Source organism: Heterocephalus glaber, unplaced genomic scaffold (genome assembly GCF_053883595.1).
Source record: "Heterocephalus glaber isolate CG9 unplaced genomic scaffold, H.glaber_assembly_v1.0 deba00001606, whole genome shotgun sequence".
Classification (NCBI taxonomy): Eukaryota; Metazoa; Chordata; class Mammalia; order Rodentia; family Bathyergidae; genus Heterocephalus; species Heterocephalus glaber.
Window position 1 is genome coordinate 15,067,320 of NW_028258377.1, and position 15,115 is coordinate 15,082,434.

The window sequence follows — 15,115 nt, forward strand, 5'->3', positions numbered from 1 at the left end:
GTGGCTCCCTCTTGAATATCTTTCCAAGATTAACTATTTTCCTCTGGGTGTAGACAAAATTAACTCATAAATCATGGCTAGACAAAATGTAGGATCTCCATACTACTATTCAGCAATAAAAAGGAATAAATTACAGATGCACCCGTTGACATGGATGAACCTCAAAAAAGGACTGTCAGTGATAGAAACCAAACACAAGAAGCCACTCCACTTATATGGGTTGTCCTGAGAAAGCAAATCGGTTGAGGTAGACAGCAATGAAGGGTTGGAGGGGGTGAGGTGTTAATAGTAGTATATGTATGGAAGTGATAGCAAGGGGGTGATGCAGATATTTCGGAATTGATTAAGGTCATGGTGAACAACTTTGTAGATCTCCAAAACATCACTGGATTGTATGTTTGTAAAGAATTTATGCAATACGGAAAATGTGCCTCAATAAAGCTATTTTCTTTTCAGAAATCTAACCCCCATATATATACGTATATATATATGAATATATATATATATATATATTCACCCTATTGTGTATAGTACGTTTGAAAATAAGTTAGAGACAGTGTTACCCAAAGAAATGAAATTTCCCAAGAAGTTTCAAAGACTTCCATCTACCTAGTTATCCTTTTGAAAAGAACAAAATCATTCAACCCTGACACCAAAGCAGCTTTAGATTTCCTCTAAACAAGTTAGCTAGGAAGCATAACAATTTGTAGCTGAGATTATCTGTGGGTCATCTTTTCCTATACACACACAAACACAATAGAGAAGGGAGCTTAGGAAGAAAAACAAAACAAACAAAAAAACTCCAAATTAAACAGGCTCAGATTTGGGAGTTCTGAACAGTTCTTTGACCTCAGTTCCCTCAACCATAAAATGGGGATAATATCAGCTCCTTGCAGGGCACAGCACTAGGCTGTAGTGGCTGATGGAGGAAGTTATCATTACCCAGACCCTCTTCAGAAAGGCACTGTTTATCTATAATGATGGAGTAGGGTCCCCCACACATATGTCAGGCTTCCCCTGAAGGGGTAGAGCAGTGCTTTTTAAAGTGGAGATTATGCTGCAATGCAACTCTGATGCCAGCAGTGCTGGGTGATTCCTATGCTCCCGGGCCATGCCCACACTTTGAGTTGGGAGAAGAAATACCAATCCTCATCTGTCAAGGTCTTTAAACTTCCCTGTCTGACTTTTCAGCCACATCCAGCTAATCTCCAGAGTTACTAGAAAAGCACAAACACCTGGCTTTGCCAGTAGCTGTATGGAACCAGCATCTATATAGGGGTTTGGAGTCTAAGATTCGTAGCTTCTATGGGGTTTGGAGATCACTGGCTAAGAGAACCCTGCAGAAGTCATGGAAACACTTTGGACTTGAGACAGGAAACCCGGCATTAGTCCCTGTGATACTACTATGTGTGTAGTCTTGATGTGGTCACTTCCTTTTTCTGGGGCTCAGTTTCTCTATCTGGACAAAAGAGGGTGGTGAGATGTGGGTCAGCCCACTTCTATCCAGCTCTCCTGTTCTGTGACCCGGTGAGCCCCAGCTTTCCTGGCCTACTCCTCATTTCCAATTGGCCGTGGCACTTCCGTGACTCAGGGGAGCAGGCCCAACAGCCGGGAGGCAGGGAGTGGAGGGAGGGGTGCCAGCTTTTCCGCCCTGCTGCCACCGGAGCCAGCGCCCAGCTTGGGCTATTGTACTCATGGGAGGTCTTAGCTGGTGAGGCCGCCAGCCCGACTGCTCAGGCGCCAGGGCTGCTTCATTATTTCATCAAAGTTCATTATGCTGGGGAGGAGACCAGTAATAAAACATGATTACAAGTGTCTCCAATGAGCACTTAAAGACATAATTCGGGGTATACATTCTGCTGCATCCCTGTTTGTGGTCACATAACGCACAGAGATTTGCACTTCTGATCTACACCAGTCTTGGGGTTAATTGAAGTAAAAAAACACCCGAAGAACTTGATTCAATTTGTCTCGGGACTGAATTTGTTGTTTTATATGAAGGCATGATTTGCCATTTTTGAAAACACACAGTTAATTATGTGTGTAAAAAGCAGGTATGGTGGTGATATAGGAAACACCAAGGGACTGAATGGCAGCCAAGTGTATCAGGTGTCGGTGGCAGGCACCTGGGGAAAAATAGGTTTTCTTTCTTCCTTTCCCTTTGCTGCCTTCTCCCCATCTGCACCTCTTTTGTCTTTGTGAACTTTGTGAAATAGCAGCTGGTGGCGAATGCCAGGAAGGAAATGAATGATACTTCTCATGGTAGTGCTAACACAAAGGACCTCTGCCCTGATCCATCCAGAGGGACTGCAGGGGTTCCTGCATCAGTGGTGTTCTCTGTGAACAAGTACTTGCTGGATACTGACTGGCAGCTTAAGTGCAATTGCCGATGATGTGGGTTGGAGACCAGAAGGCAGGATGGGGTGTGGGGGATGCACTTGTTTTGTCAGTTGGGTAGAATTTCTCTGGGCCGTGGCTGGGTGGGCCACAACTCTCTTTGGCTTTCAGTCTGTGGTGTGAGACCTGGTGTCAGCACTGGTTGTCTCTCTGATTCACTGGGTGCTCTGGGCAAGTTCTCTTCTGGGACCACGGTTTTTGACCTTGTAAAATGGGAAGGTTGAGTTAGGCAGTGTCTTCCAAATTTGCTTAATCTGATGATCATCCGAGAAACTTGTCAAATATAGATTTCCCCAGCCCTCACTTAAGATGTCAGATCAGACTTTCCCTAAGAGAAGCTGGGGAATCTGTAGTGAGTAAATTCTCCAGATGATCCCTAACATTTTTTTTTTTTTGGTACTGGAGATTGGACTCCAGACCTTGCACTTGCGAGGCAGGTGGCGGCACCATTGAGCGAAATCCCTGGTCCCATTAGGGGAACTTTTTTTTTTTTGTACTGGGAATCAAACTCAGGACCATGTGCTTGTCAGGCAGGTGCAGTGCCACTGAGCTAAATTCCTGCCCCCCAACATTTTTAATGTAATCTTAAATGCAGAAGACATTCTTATCACTGACATGGTATAGATCAGTGGTATAGTGGCATGCTCCAGTGAGCTGTTTGCTGTTATTGAAAGCTCTAAAAGGTTCACCATCATTGGTATGGATGGATAAAAATAGAGAGTTTCTGCTCATTTTGTCCCCCACTACACTCAGTTCCTGATCCCAGTAGTAACCAAAGTTAATGGCTGTGTGTGTGTGTGTTTATTCATCCAGAGAGATCTGTAATATACATGTGATATATATGTACATATATATGCTTTATTCTTTCCCCTTTTGCTTAAATAAATGATGAGATACTATACACACTGTTCTATATTTTCCTTTTTTTCATTTAATATGTCTTGGAGGTCTTCCTATATTAGTTGATTCAGGCAGTAATATAGTAGCATTAGCAGAGAACTATCTCAAGTCCAAGCTCAGTGACTTCTTGTTGAAATTGGACATGGTAGAAGTACTTATACCACAGAAAAATATTAGAATCAAGCAAACCTGAACTAGAGAACTAGTTTTTACACATTTTACCAGAATACCATTGAATAAAGTATACTCTTACTTTATTTTATTTCTTTGTGACAAGAACATGTAACAAAAGATTTACCTTCTTCACTTAAAAATGACTGTGTAATAATCTGTTTTATAGAGTATTATAGTTTACAAACTATGGTTTATTTAACCCATCCCTTTTTGATGGACATTTAGGTTGTTTCTGATCTTCTGCCAATGCAAACAATGCTAAAATAAGCAATTTTGTACATAACGTTATTTCACATATGCACATAATTAAGAAACATTCTCAAAAGTGGCCTGAGTGGGTCAAAAGTCTATGCATTTGCTGTTTTGATTGGCATTGCCAGATTGCCAGCATCCTGCAAGCAATATACAAGAAATACCACTCTCCTTATACCCTCCACATTATCAAATTCAGGATCTCCATTGCAGGGTAGTATGGGTTTCTTTACTACCTAGGAGGCTGGGTCTTTTTTCACATATGTATTTAAGAGCCATTTATAGTTTCTTTTGATTAGGAAAGTCTGGAAAGACCAGCCTAGTCTAATCTTTCTTCACAAATAGGGACCCCAAGGTCTGGGAAAGAATAAAGAACTAACCAATGCCCCATGATAAGTTACAGCAGAAAAGGGATTAAAATTAGAAGCCATAGCTCCTTAAAATCAAATGGAGCTCTAAGAGCATGCAAATTCACCATCCACTGGATATGTAACTGCAAATTGGGTCAAGTGTTACAAAATAAGCCAGAGGTTGCATACTGGCAGCCCACAGGCTAGATATTGTTTATTTTGGCCAACATAGTTTTTTCTCTCTTAAATTTTAATTTAAAATAGTTACCAAATCTGAAAATGAGATTTGACATAAAAATTCTTATTTCTGATTGTGCTTGGGGGAAAAGTAAAACCAACCAAAAGCTCTAGCAAAGCTGGACTGAATATAAAGCTGGCAAAAACCCAGCTATAGGCAGCAGCTGCCTGTCTATGGATGGGCACACAAGCTCCAGTTCTCCACAGTCCTCACTATTCCTTAGCATTTCCCCTTAAGGCGTGCTGCTACAATATGCCATCTGTCATGCCATCAGATTTGTATCATTTTGTTTTTCACTAATCTGAAAATCTGAAATTCAAAATGTTCCAAAACCCAAGACTTTCTCAGTCTTGAGTGAAAATTCCACACCATGAAACTTTATTTCATACACAACATTATTAAAATATTACATGATATTAGTTTTAAGCCATGTGTGGAAGGTACGTATGAAACAAATGAATTTTGTGTGCACACTTTGATCTCATCTCAAAGATGTCTTATTATGCATGGAAATATTCCAAAATAAAAAATAACCCTGAATCCAAAATCTGCAATACTTTTCACTAAAATAATTTTGAATAGAGGATACTTAACTTATAATGAAGAGTGAGGTGAAATATTTCTTGAATCCATTTCCCTATCAAAATAGGATGGTGAAAGCTAGATCCAGAGAGTAGCACATTTAAAAGACATACCTCAGCAGCATCTTTTTTTTTTTTAAATTGTTTTATTGGTACATTTTAGGTATACAATACATTCACATTTCTCATTAGGAACTTGTACCTTTACATGATGTATCTTGGTTCTTATTTTTCCCCCATTCTCCTGCCCTCCCTTCACCCCCTCTACCCTTCCCTATTTACAAAGACTTTGTTTCCATTTTTTCCATTTCTCATAATTTTTCCTTTCCCTTCTTTCCTTTCCCCTACCCCTCCCACTTCCCCTACCCCTTTGGACCTTCTCTTCCTATTTCACATTATCAATTATTCATTTTAATCATTGGTACATTTTAGGTATACAATATAATGACATTCATCATTGGAAATTTGCAAAGATATCCCTGTGTGTTTATCAGATAGAAATGAATAAATGAATGAGTGAAACAAGCATCTGTATAAACTACATCTTAAGAGGATGTAAAACAGACTATGATAAAGGCCATCAGATTTCCTCATTAATATTGTCTATCTGATTTTGAAAATGTTTAGATTTGGAGAGTTTTCATACCCTGATCTCAAAACCCATCAAGAGACTCTTGGCTTTAGAATCTCCATGGAGGATGGGTTTTGAGAGATTTAGCTATGTGGAAGTGGCAGCCAGAAAAATCGTCTTATGCTTATTATTCAAGCAGGCTGATTTTACCTCCAGTTTTGTTTTTACCAAGGGTAGTTAGGGGAAGGTGGTAGAGATGGGGTGACAGAATCATTTATGCTCTCTGTGCTACTTGTATCTTCATCTTTAATATCCATGTACCCGTGTACTCATTTCTTTGGCCAGGGTTTTTCTCAAGGAGACATCGACAAATTTGAGCCTGTAGAAATGTTCTCCTCTCTAATTCTTTTTTTTTTTTCCCTCTGAGCTCCTTGGTGACATGCGACAGAGCCAGTTTATCTCCCCGGTGAGGATACGCTGTAACAACATGGGGTTTATCCATGTCTCCGAGGCCTAGGCGGGGGGGGGGGGGTATGACTGCAGAAAGCCAGCTTTCTGGCCTCTTGTTGTGTGCACAGAAAGTGATTTGTGGCTCAAAAAGCAGGCTGATGATGTTGGCTTCAAGTGGGATAGGCTGAGGCATTTGCACTGTGCAGATAAAAAGTACAGCCATAAATACTGAAACTGAACTTGTAAGACTGAAAGAAGATAGTAAAGGAAGCTGAGTTGATTTGAAGTATCTTTCAAGGAAAATTGTAGAAATTCATATATGTTCTGTAGCCAGGAGAGATCCTCACAGAGGCTTCTCGTGGCCCACCCTTCCCTCGATGGTCAGTCAGCTAGATGTCCAGTGCATGTCTGGGCATGGGGATAGGCTGCCTTTGCTCCTTATCCAGGGCTACCCCTATCTGCTGGCCAACTACATCACACTCTTTGCCTGTTGTTCTCTGTCCAGGCAGTCCAGTGGCAGAGGCACATGGTGCAGGGTGGGATGCCATTGTTAACGCTGGGCAGGCAGACACAGTGCCTCACTGTGGCCAGGGGAGCTTGAGATTGCTTTAGCTTCTTTTCTAGAGCATTTTCAGAAAGTCAATAATCTCAATAGCTACCATGTAGCTATTTAGCACTTACTAGGCAAGACATTGTGCTAAGCTATTATTATCATTTTTGAGTTTCATTTTGGTCCATTGACACAGGCTTTATTTCCAACCCACTTTTACAGATGAAGAAAAGAAGGCTCTGAGAGGTGAGATTCCTGTCCAATGCCAATGTCCAGGGACATTAGTTGCTAGGATGGCAGATGATCTGATCACAATGCACATACTCTGAAACAGCTTGGTTTGTGGCAGAAATAGCATATCGGGCTTCCACTTGATGAATTATTTGCAAATATGTTTTATTTAACCATTGGCATGAATTACTTTCTGATACTTAAAAATCATAAAATTTCACTTAAAAATGGAAAGATCTGCTAACCTCGAACCTGTAATCACACATGGAAATAAACAAGAGCCAAGAAAGACAGCCATGATCCCCAGTTCACTGCAGTCTCCATTAGTCCCTATTATCTTAGTGCTGGTTTCCTAATTCACTTTTCTCTTCTGCATTGTACACAATTTCAAACACACAGAAATGTTGAAAGAATTATATAGCAAACACCCAAAACTTAAACTTTAAGATTAACATTTTACTCTACTTTATCACTTATCAGCCCATCCAGCCTTTTCTCCATCTACCACCCATTCAACTATTTTCTTTCTGATGCATTGGAAAGTGAGTTATCAACCTCAGTACATTTTGCCCCTTGACACTTCATATGTCTATCATTCATTAGAGTTCAATATTTGTTTACAATTCCTTTTGGGGGATGATATTTATATGTAGTGAAATGCATGTCTTTAATGTTATTGTCATGAACTCAGACCCCCTGCAGGACATAGAACATTAATCTGCTCAGAAAGTTTCCCACACTCCTTTTCAGTCCACCCCCACCCTCATTTCTGCTTCAGCCTACAAGCATTTTAGTTTGGGATCCATGACACATTGCAAGAAGGAGAGGTCAGAAAGAAGAAATATCTTTAAGAGTGAACACAGGCAAAGGGATCCAGGTCAGTCCTTCTTGCCTCCTTGGCCAGCTCTCTCTCATCAATGGGAGCCAGTCAGGGGCAATCTGGGTGTGTTTTGCACTGCTCTCTGATGCACAAGGGCACCACCACATCATTTGTGTGGCACGCCTGTCTTATACCTGGGATGAGCCTCCATATAGCCAACTCTTGTCCCTTTCAAAATTAATTCAAATGATGTAGAGGCATGTTGAGAAAAGGGTAAACCTGACCTAAACATGACATATAGTGCATATTTCCCAATTAATGAGGTGATGGATAATTGGAAGGGTTGTAGTTTCATCTCCACACCTAACTCAGTAAACATGTGCTAGGTAGATATACACCAGTAACTTCAGCTAAAGTTAAACTGTGGTAGATTTATTATAGTGACAAAAGTGGGGATTTTCTTTTTGTTGTCACACTCCTGATTCCTAAAATCATGCAAAGATATAGAATTTAAGTTGAGTACAAAGATCTGGGTCTGAATTAAAGTCTGACCCTCCTTCTGTCTCTCTATGACCTCGGGCAAGTCATTTAACCTTTTTGAGGCCTCAGTTTCCTCTTCTGTAAGATGAAGACAGTAAGATCTGAAGAAATTAGGATAAGTGAAAGAGCCCAGGTGAGGAGTAGAAAGGTTTATGAAGCCACTTCATAGGATATCTTTCTTTCCCTCCACAAGTATAGCATTTCAAGGAGGCACCACTTTGTTAGAGCAGTGACTGTAGCACCCAGCTACTGCCTGAATCTGTGATGCTGACTTGATATCTGACTCAATCCCGAAGTCTGGGTCTTTCCATTAAGCTTCACAAGCTGTAACTTCCTTGTTGACAAGTGAGGCATGAAAGCCTTTTCTTTATAGAATTACCACAGAAATAAAATCAGATAATGTGTCTGAAAGCACAGTGTGAGCTGAAAAGGAGTGTCAACATAAGGGATTGCTACAGTATCTATTTCCTCCCTTTATTGTCCTGCCTCAGTTCACACCATCATTGCCCTTATCTGGATTCTTGAAACAGCCAGTTTGCTTCACTTTTTTGACCTCTATTTTTGTCTCTTTCTTATTTAACCTCCCCATTTTAGCCAGAAGGGTCTGATCACATCATTTCCTTTTTTCAGGAACTTCTGTGGTCTTCAGGAAAGGGTCTAAGCTGTCCCACATTATAAAGACTGTCTTATTTGGACCTGACTCCCCTGGATGCCCAGTACCTACTAACTTCCCTCTGCACACCAGCATCCGGCAGACAAGGTAAGAAGCCCTGCCCTCAGCTGCCTCTGAGCTTTTGAGTATGAATGTCCATTAATCTCACCTACTCTCTCCTACTCCCTGAGGACAAGGACTGTCTTGAGACTGCTGAATCCGTCAGAGCCCAGCACTGAGTCAGACATATAGGAAATATTCAATATTCACTCAGCAAACACATCTAATACTTAGGCAACCCATACAATATGTCAGACACAGTGCTAAGGGCTTTCACATATATTATCTCAATGCAAAAATATGTCTGCTGTTAAAACTCACATTTTTATTCATAATCTTAAAACAAATAAATACATAAATAAGTAAGTAAATTATTTCTGGCCCCAGGAAATGAGACCTTTTGCATTTCATTCTATAGGAAGTGCAAATGCCTATAATACTTTCCTTGTAGTTGAACAGAAAATTTTGATTTCTGGGGGGATGGGTGGGGTTACTGAGGATTGAGCCCAAGGCCTACACACTAAGCTGTACACCCCTCATCATTTCAAATTTTGAGACAGGGCCTCACTGTGTCATTAAGCTCCCCAGGCTGGGATCCTCTTGCCTCTGCCTCCAAGAGTCCTGGATGGCATTATAATTTTTTAAAAAGAATTCAGTTGCCTTTTTACAACCATAAGCATAAATAATCCACTGTCTTATTTTTACCTTTGAGAGATAAGTTGGTGTGTGCTTCAGGTCTGATTCAACTCTGTCCATCCGGCACATGTAGCCACCAGTGATCTACCAGGAGCACACAGCAATGGTGTGGGTGGGAAACCCCAGAGCCCTAATGTTTGATTCAGTGAAGAAGATCCTATTCACCACTTCTCTCTCTAGTCAGGTAAATTATAAAACTAGTATGTCCATCTGCATGATGAAAATATGCATAGAATTAAGTTTACCACCTGGGTGGTCAATTAGCATCATTTCCAAAACTTTCTCCCTCTCCCTTCAGTGTACAGGTTGATAATCCCACTGCACCCACTCTGACACAAGCCTAAAATATGTTGAGTGAAAGAAGGTTGGTGTCTCTAAACTTTGCCGACATTAGACCTGCATAAAAATTCCAATTCCACTTTTTATTGACTGTATCATCTTAAGCAGGTTATTTTACATACCTGTGTTTCACTTTCCTCACCTATAAACAGGATAAATCTTGGGGGATACTGTGAAAGTTGAATGGATCAAAAGTGCCAAGTGTTTAGCACTTCTCTTGACTTCCGTGCTTCTCTTGACTTCCAGAAAGGATGGGGAGGAGATTTCACTTAAGGGCTAACTCTCAAGGAGTGACACAGCGGGTGGACAAACTATACAATAAATGCTTAAATTTTAAAAAATTTATTGCAATAAAAGATATATTGCCATAATCATCCTCAAAATACTGCCCCTTCCTCCAAACACAATTATCCCAACATTTTTGCCACTTTCTGAAGCACTTCTGGAAGTCCTCTTCCTAGAATGTTTTTACAAACTGTGCTCAAAAATAAGGTAAATGCTGTTGCTGAGTGCCATCCAATGAAAAGGCAGACTTTAAAAAACATTATGGTGTGTCCTCATTCACTTTATTCACCAGATCAAGCACCAGACTGGACTCTTCCTCAAAGTCATGGAAAGTAAATCTTTTGAATTGATTCTACAGATCAAGTTAGCCATGACAACACAACTAAAGACACTCATCAAAGAGGACTTCTGTAACTGCTTCAGAAAGTGGCAAGAATGATGGGGTAAATGCCTTTGAATGAAGGGGGAGTATATTAAGGGGAATTGATGCCAATGTGTCTTTAACTATAACAATTTTTAAAAATTTAACCATTCATTTTATTTTTAGATCACACCTAGTATGTCTACCAGTAGACCACATTTGTATGTAGACGAACAAAGGTGAAGAAACTGAAGGCAACCACTGCCTTTATCATTATTTTTCTCTATCATATTTTTTTTCATCTTAAGACTTCAATTCCTTTTCCACTATTTTTCTTGGAGATTATAAACCACAAATTCAGAGGGATGGAATCAGAATAGTTTAATTCATTTATGATTGGGTGGACAAAATCAGTACTGGCTGGAGGAGGCACCCCAGGAAATTATGTAAGTTCCCTCATGAACCAGGGATCCTCATTAGCCACTCTTAGCTAAATCAGTGGGGCCTCATGCTGATTGTAAACATAGAAATGGGATGGGGCTGGGGTATCCACTTCCCCACCCCATCATCCTTTTGGCTCATAATTACACAAATACTGCCCTAGCTCTTTGTACTCCGGAAACAGAAATTTTAATGAATAGTAACCAAAGAAGGACCACAATCACTATTTCAATGTTCCTTATCTCAGTCATTTCAGAAGAGAAGTTTTAAAAAGATGGATTTAGAACAGCTATTTATCTAATAAATAGGGTTCCTTCCCCCAGCTCCTTCACTTCCTGTTACAAAGCTCTGTGGCAGCTAATCCTCGTTGGCTCCACTTATAATACATTATCATTTTTATCAGCCTCATAAATCACCTTTCCAGATTATACAGAAATATACATTGCCCCACTATAATTACTCCAGATTCCCCCCTTCTCCCTTTTCATTTTGATCTCAGGTAAACCCAGTCATTACCCACATCAGTGTGGCTTCCCAAAATGTCAAGATTAAAACAGACCATGAAGACTTGTGCAAGACTGAGTCAGCCGGGCAATTTGAACCAATAAATATCAAAGTCATCTCTAAGCAGAGAACAATTCATTTGATACCATATCTGTCAACAGACCTGTGAAGGATTTTCCTTCCTCGGGTTCCACCCTGGCAGTCCTGCTTGCTCTTCTTCCTGGTTTTATGGAGAAGCTGGATTTGGCCTCACCTGAGGATGATGTCCTAGGTCCAGGAGTCTGGGTACTCAAAGCGGGGGTGGGGGTTCAATGGCTGAGTCGCTTGCCTTCCATCTGCTAACAAAATGACCTGCTCTGATGCCTTGGCCCAGTAAGTTCACTCTGCAATTAGCAATTCTTTTTTATTGGTTGATGTGGGCTTCTGGCCAAGAGGAGTTGGGATTGAATCAATATTCCTTTCATTATGTCATCGTGGGCAAATGAATTATGAAAACAAAAGCTCAATATGAAGCTGCCAATGCTAATTACTGGGTAGAATGCAGGGGCACAATAAACAAAGGGCACTCTGTCCTGCCAGGAGAAGAGGGAACTACCCCTTTGCTGGATCTGAGGGTGGCAAGGCCCGATTTTCCTGCTCCCCTCAAGCCCAGAGCTCCCACAAGGGAGTTGGAAAGGATCTGGGCCAATCCCCTTGGGCTCAGTAATCTTGAAACCAGAATCTAAACAAACTCAATCCAATTCAGTTCAAGTAGCATTTATTGAGTATCTACTGGGTACTAGGCACGGGACTTTTCATTCATTACCACTGTGTTTATTGCTGTCTCCAGAGTCTGATGGTGAAGAGAGTAGGTCTTTAGAGTCAAACATACCTGGCTTCAGACCTCTGCTTCAATGCTATTTATTGTAAAAGCTCAACATCTCCGACCCTCAGCCTCCTCATCTGTACAATGAAGATAATAATGTGCACCTCACAGTCTGTAGGAGTAACAGAAAATGGTGCCAAATGGTTGATAAGAAGTAGGTAGTCAATGAATCTCGGGGATTCTTTTTCTTCTTCCACCTCTATTTTACCCTTTGCATCATCATCATCATCATCATCATCATCGTCGTCATCATCATCATAGTCATCATCGTCATCGTCATCATCATCGTCATTATCATCATCACCATGTCCCAGTGAATATCCCTTAGAACTCCAGAACAGAGCTCACTTACTCATTGTTAGTTAATTTTATGAATGAATGGGAGGAAAAAAGGAATCACATCAGGATAGCCAATGTGGAGATGATAAAAAGAATTCACCCTATCATCTTGGACTGCAGAGACAGACACAGAAAGTGGAAGAAAGGACATACAACGTTTCAATGGAGAACACCCACCTCCATTTACCTCCCTGCTATGTCTTTGAGAACCAAGTTGAAAGAACAAAGTCCAAGCCTTCTCCTAGTGGAGGAATGTGACAGCATCTGCAAGCCCAACTGTCCCTCCCTCAAGTCACAGGTGGGAGGAAGCAGAGTGGCTGGGAGAGATGACTTGAGGTGGGAATAAACAGCCATTGGTGCTCAATACCCATGGGGTCTCCAGCGTTGGTTCTGTGCCTACCACTGTATGGTCTAATGAATGTCCAATCAATCTTTGCTAAATAAGGAATAGAAATAATCAATGCCATGAATAGTAGCTTCCGAATGATTTCTCTTTCACACAGTCACAGGAAGCCTTTGCGATGGGGATTATCATCCATTTTCAAAGGAAAAACTGAAGCACCCAGAGGGGAAGTGAACAGCCAAGTTCAAGACAGTTGCTCAGGGTTTTGGGACTGGAGTCTTTCTCAGTTCTCCAGGCCTTCTGGAAAAAAGACAGAAGCCAGCCCTCTACTTTCTGGTCATAAGAGGACTCTAGACAGGAACCCCATCTCCTACTTGCTTGGGCAATTGAGTGTTCCTAGCTGAGCTTTCAAGGACTCTTTTCCCCACTGGCAGATTAATCAAGGTCTTAGTTGTTAGTTAATTGGAGGCAAATGTCTTTGACTTCCTGTTCATATCCCAGCATTGTGTGGATTCCAGTCATTGGATTAGGTAAATCTCTTTGAATCCCAGGTTGGAAGTATTCCCTGAAAAAGGGCTCCTGGAGGTGATGGGATCAGAGCATGGGAGAATCAGGCTGCTGTGGAGTGTGGAGAGAAGAAAATTGGAGGAGTCTCATGTCCCATTTTTCTACTAAAGAAAGAGCCCCAGTATTCATGGGAGTGCAATCAGGATAGGTGGTGCTCAGAAGGGCCCTATACTTGGGGTTTAATGCTCCATGGTCATTGTCCTACAATTCTTTTTTTTTTTTTGTCCTACAATTCTTAATAATTTTATCTTTGCATCTTTTTTTTGTAATTGAAATCTGATGGGACAAGGGAGTATGTTCTGGACATGGGAAGCCTTGCCTCAGGCCTGGCCCCAACTAGTGCTGTCACTTGGCTTCCTAGGTGTGTTCTCAGCTATCTTCTTGTGTGCTCCACCCACTGACCATTGGTACTCTCTAAGTCTGACAGGAACCTGGTCCCACAAGCAGGGAGCCTGAGCTTGTGTGCCTGAGCCCTGTGCCACAAGTTGTGAGCATGGCTTCTAACTAGGAGGTGCTGTGCTCATTCCATGCCCGAGGGAATGTGGCATTAATAACAAGTGAAAACACCCACACAGGCGAAGAGACAGAGGATATGGAAGAAAGTAAAAAAACATTTTTCCTGCTTTTTGAACAAGGGTCCTACATTTTTATTTTGTTCTGGGGCCTGCAAATTATAGAGCCAGCCCAGTAGAAGCTGTGATTGTTCTGAATTATAACTATTATATGGCCCAATGATGGCCCAGACAAGTGAGGATTGGTTCAAGACAGAACAGTTCACTGGCTACCAGCATGAGCTTTGGAAGCTCCTTCTTGCTATGCTACTTCACTTCACTGATGTTTTTCTGTAAATGATGATAAGGTTGTCAAGAAGATTCAGTGAAGGCTTGCAAGTAAGAGGTCTGGCAGTATTCCTGGCACGCAGCAAATGGTTACAGTGCGTTGTCACTGTCTCATCATTGTTTTCAGTATCATCCCTATTGTCATCTGAGTTCTAGTTCTTTTTTTTTTTTGTATTAAATTCTTTTATTGGTACATTGTAGGTATACAACAGTTCTAGTTCTACTAGCCCTAAGAACCTGGCCACATGATCACAACTTGAAACCACATGACACCATGCCTGTTATCATTTAGGATATCAAAAATTAATAGTATCCTCACATACATGGTCGGTTAATTTTCAATAAGGATGCCAAGTCCACACAATTGGGGAATAGCCCATCTCTTCAACAGTGCTGGGAAAGCTAGATACTCAGGTGCAAAAGAATGAAGGCTCGCAATATAGACAAAATCCTTTTTAAAACTGGACCTAAACTTAAGAAATTCTTAGAAGAGAACACAGGAGAAAAATCTTCATGACACTGTATTTGGCAATAACTCTTGGATGTAACACCAATGGCACAAAGCAGTTTAAAAAAAAGATAAAATTAGACTTCATCAGAATTGAAACCTTTTTGGCATCAGGCAACCCTAGCAAGAGAATGAAAAGACAACTCAGAGAAAGGGGGAAAAAGATTTGTAAAGAAGCAATATCTGGAATATGTAAAAAAACTCCTATACCTCAACAATAACAACAAACAGCACGATTCAAAAGTAGGCAAAGGACTGGAAT

At 41.0% G+C, this 15,115-nt stretch overlaps 1 long non-coding RNA gene across 1 annotated transcript in view; it reads right to left on the bottom strand.

Annotated features, from left to right (window-relative positions):
- Positions 1-11,763, bottom strand: part of LOC110345497 (uncharacterized) — a 103,126-nt gene extending 91,363 nt beyond the window's left edge. The window contains exon 1 of the long non-coding RNA XR_015444692.1: positions 11,556-11,763. This is a non-coding gene — a long non-coding RNA (uncharacterized LOC110345497). The remainder of the gene's footprint in view (positions 1-11,555) is intronic.
- Between the last annotated feature and the right edge of the window lie 3,352 nt (positions 11,764-15,115).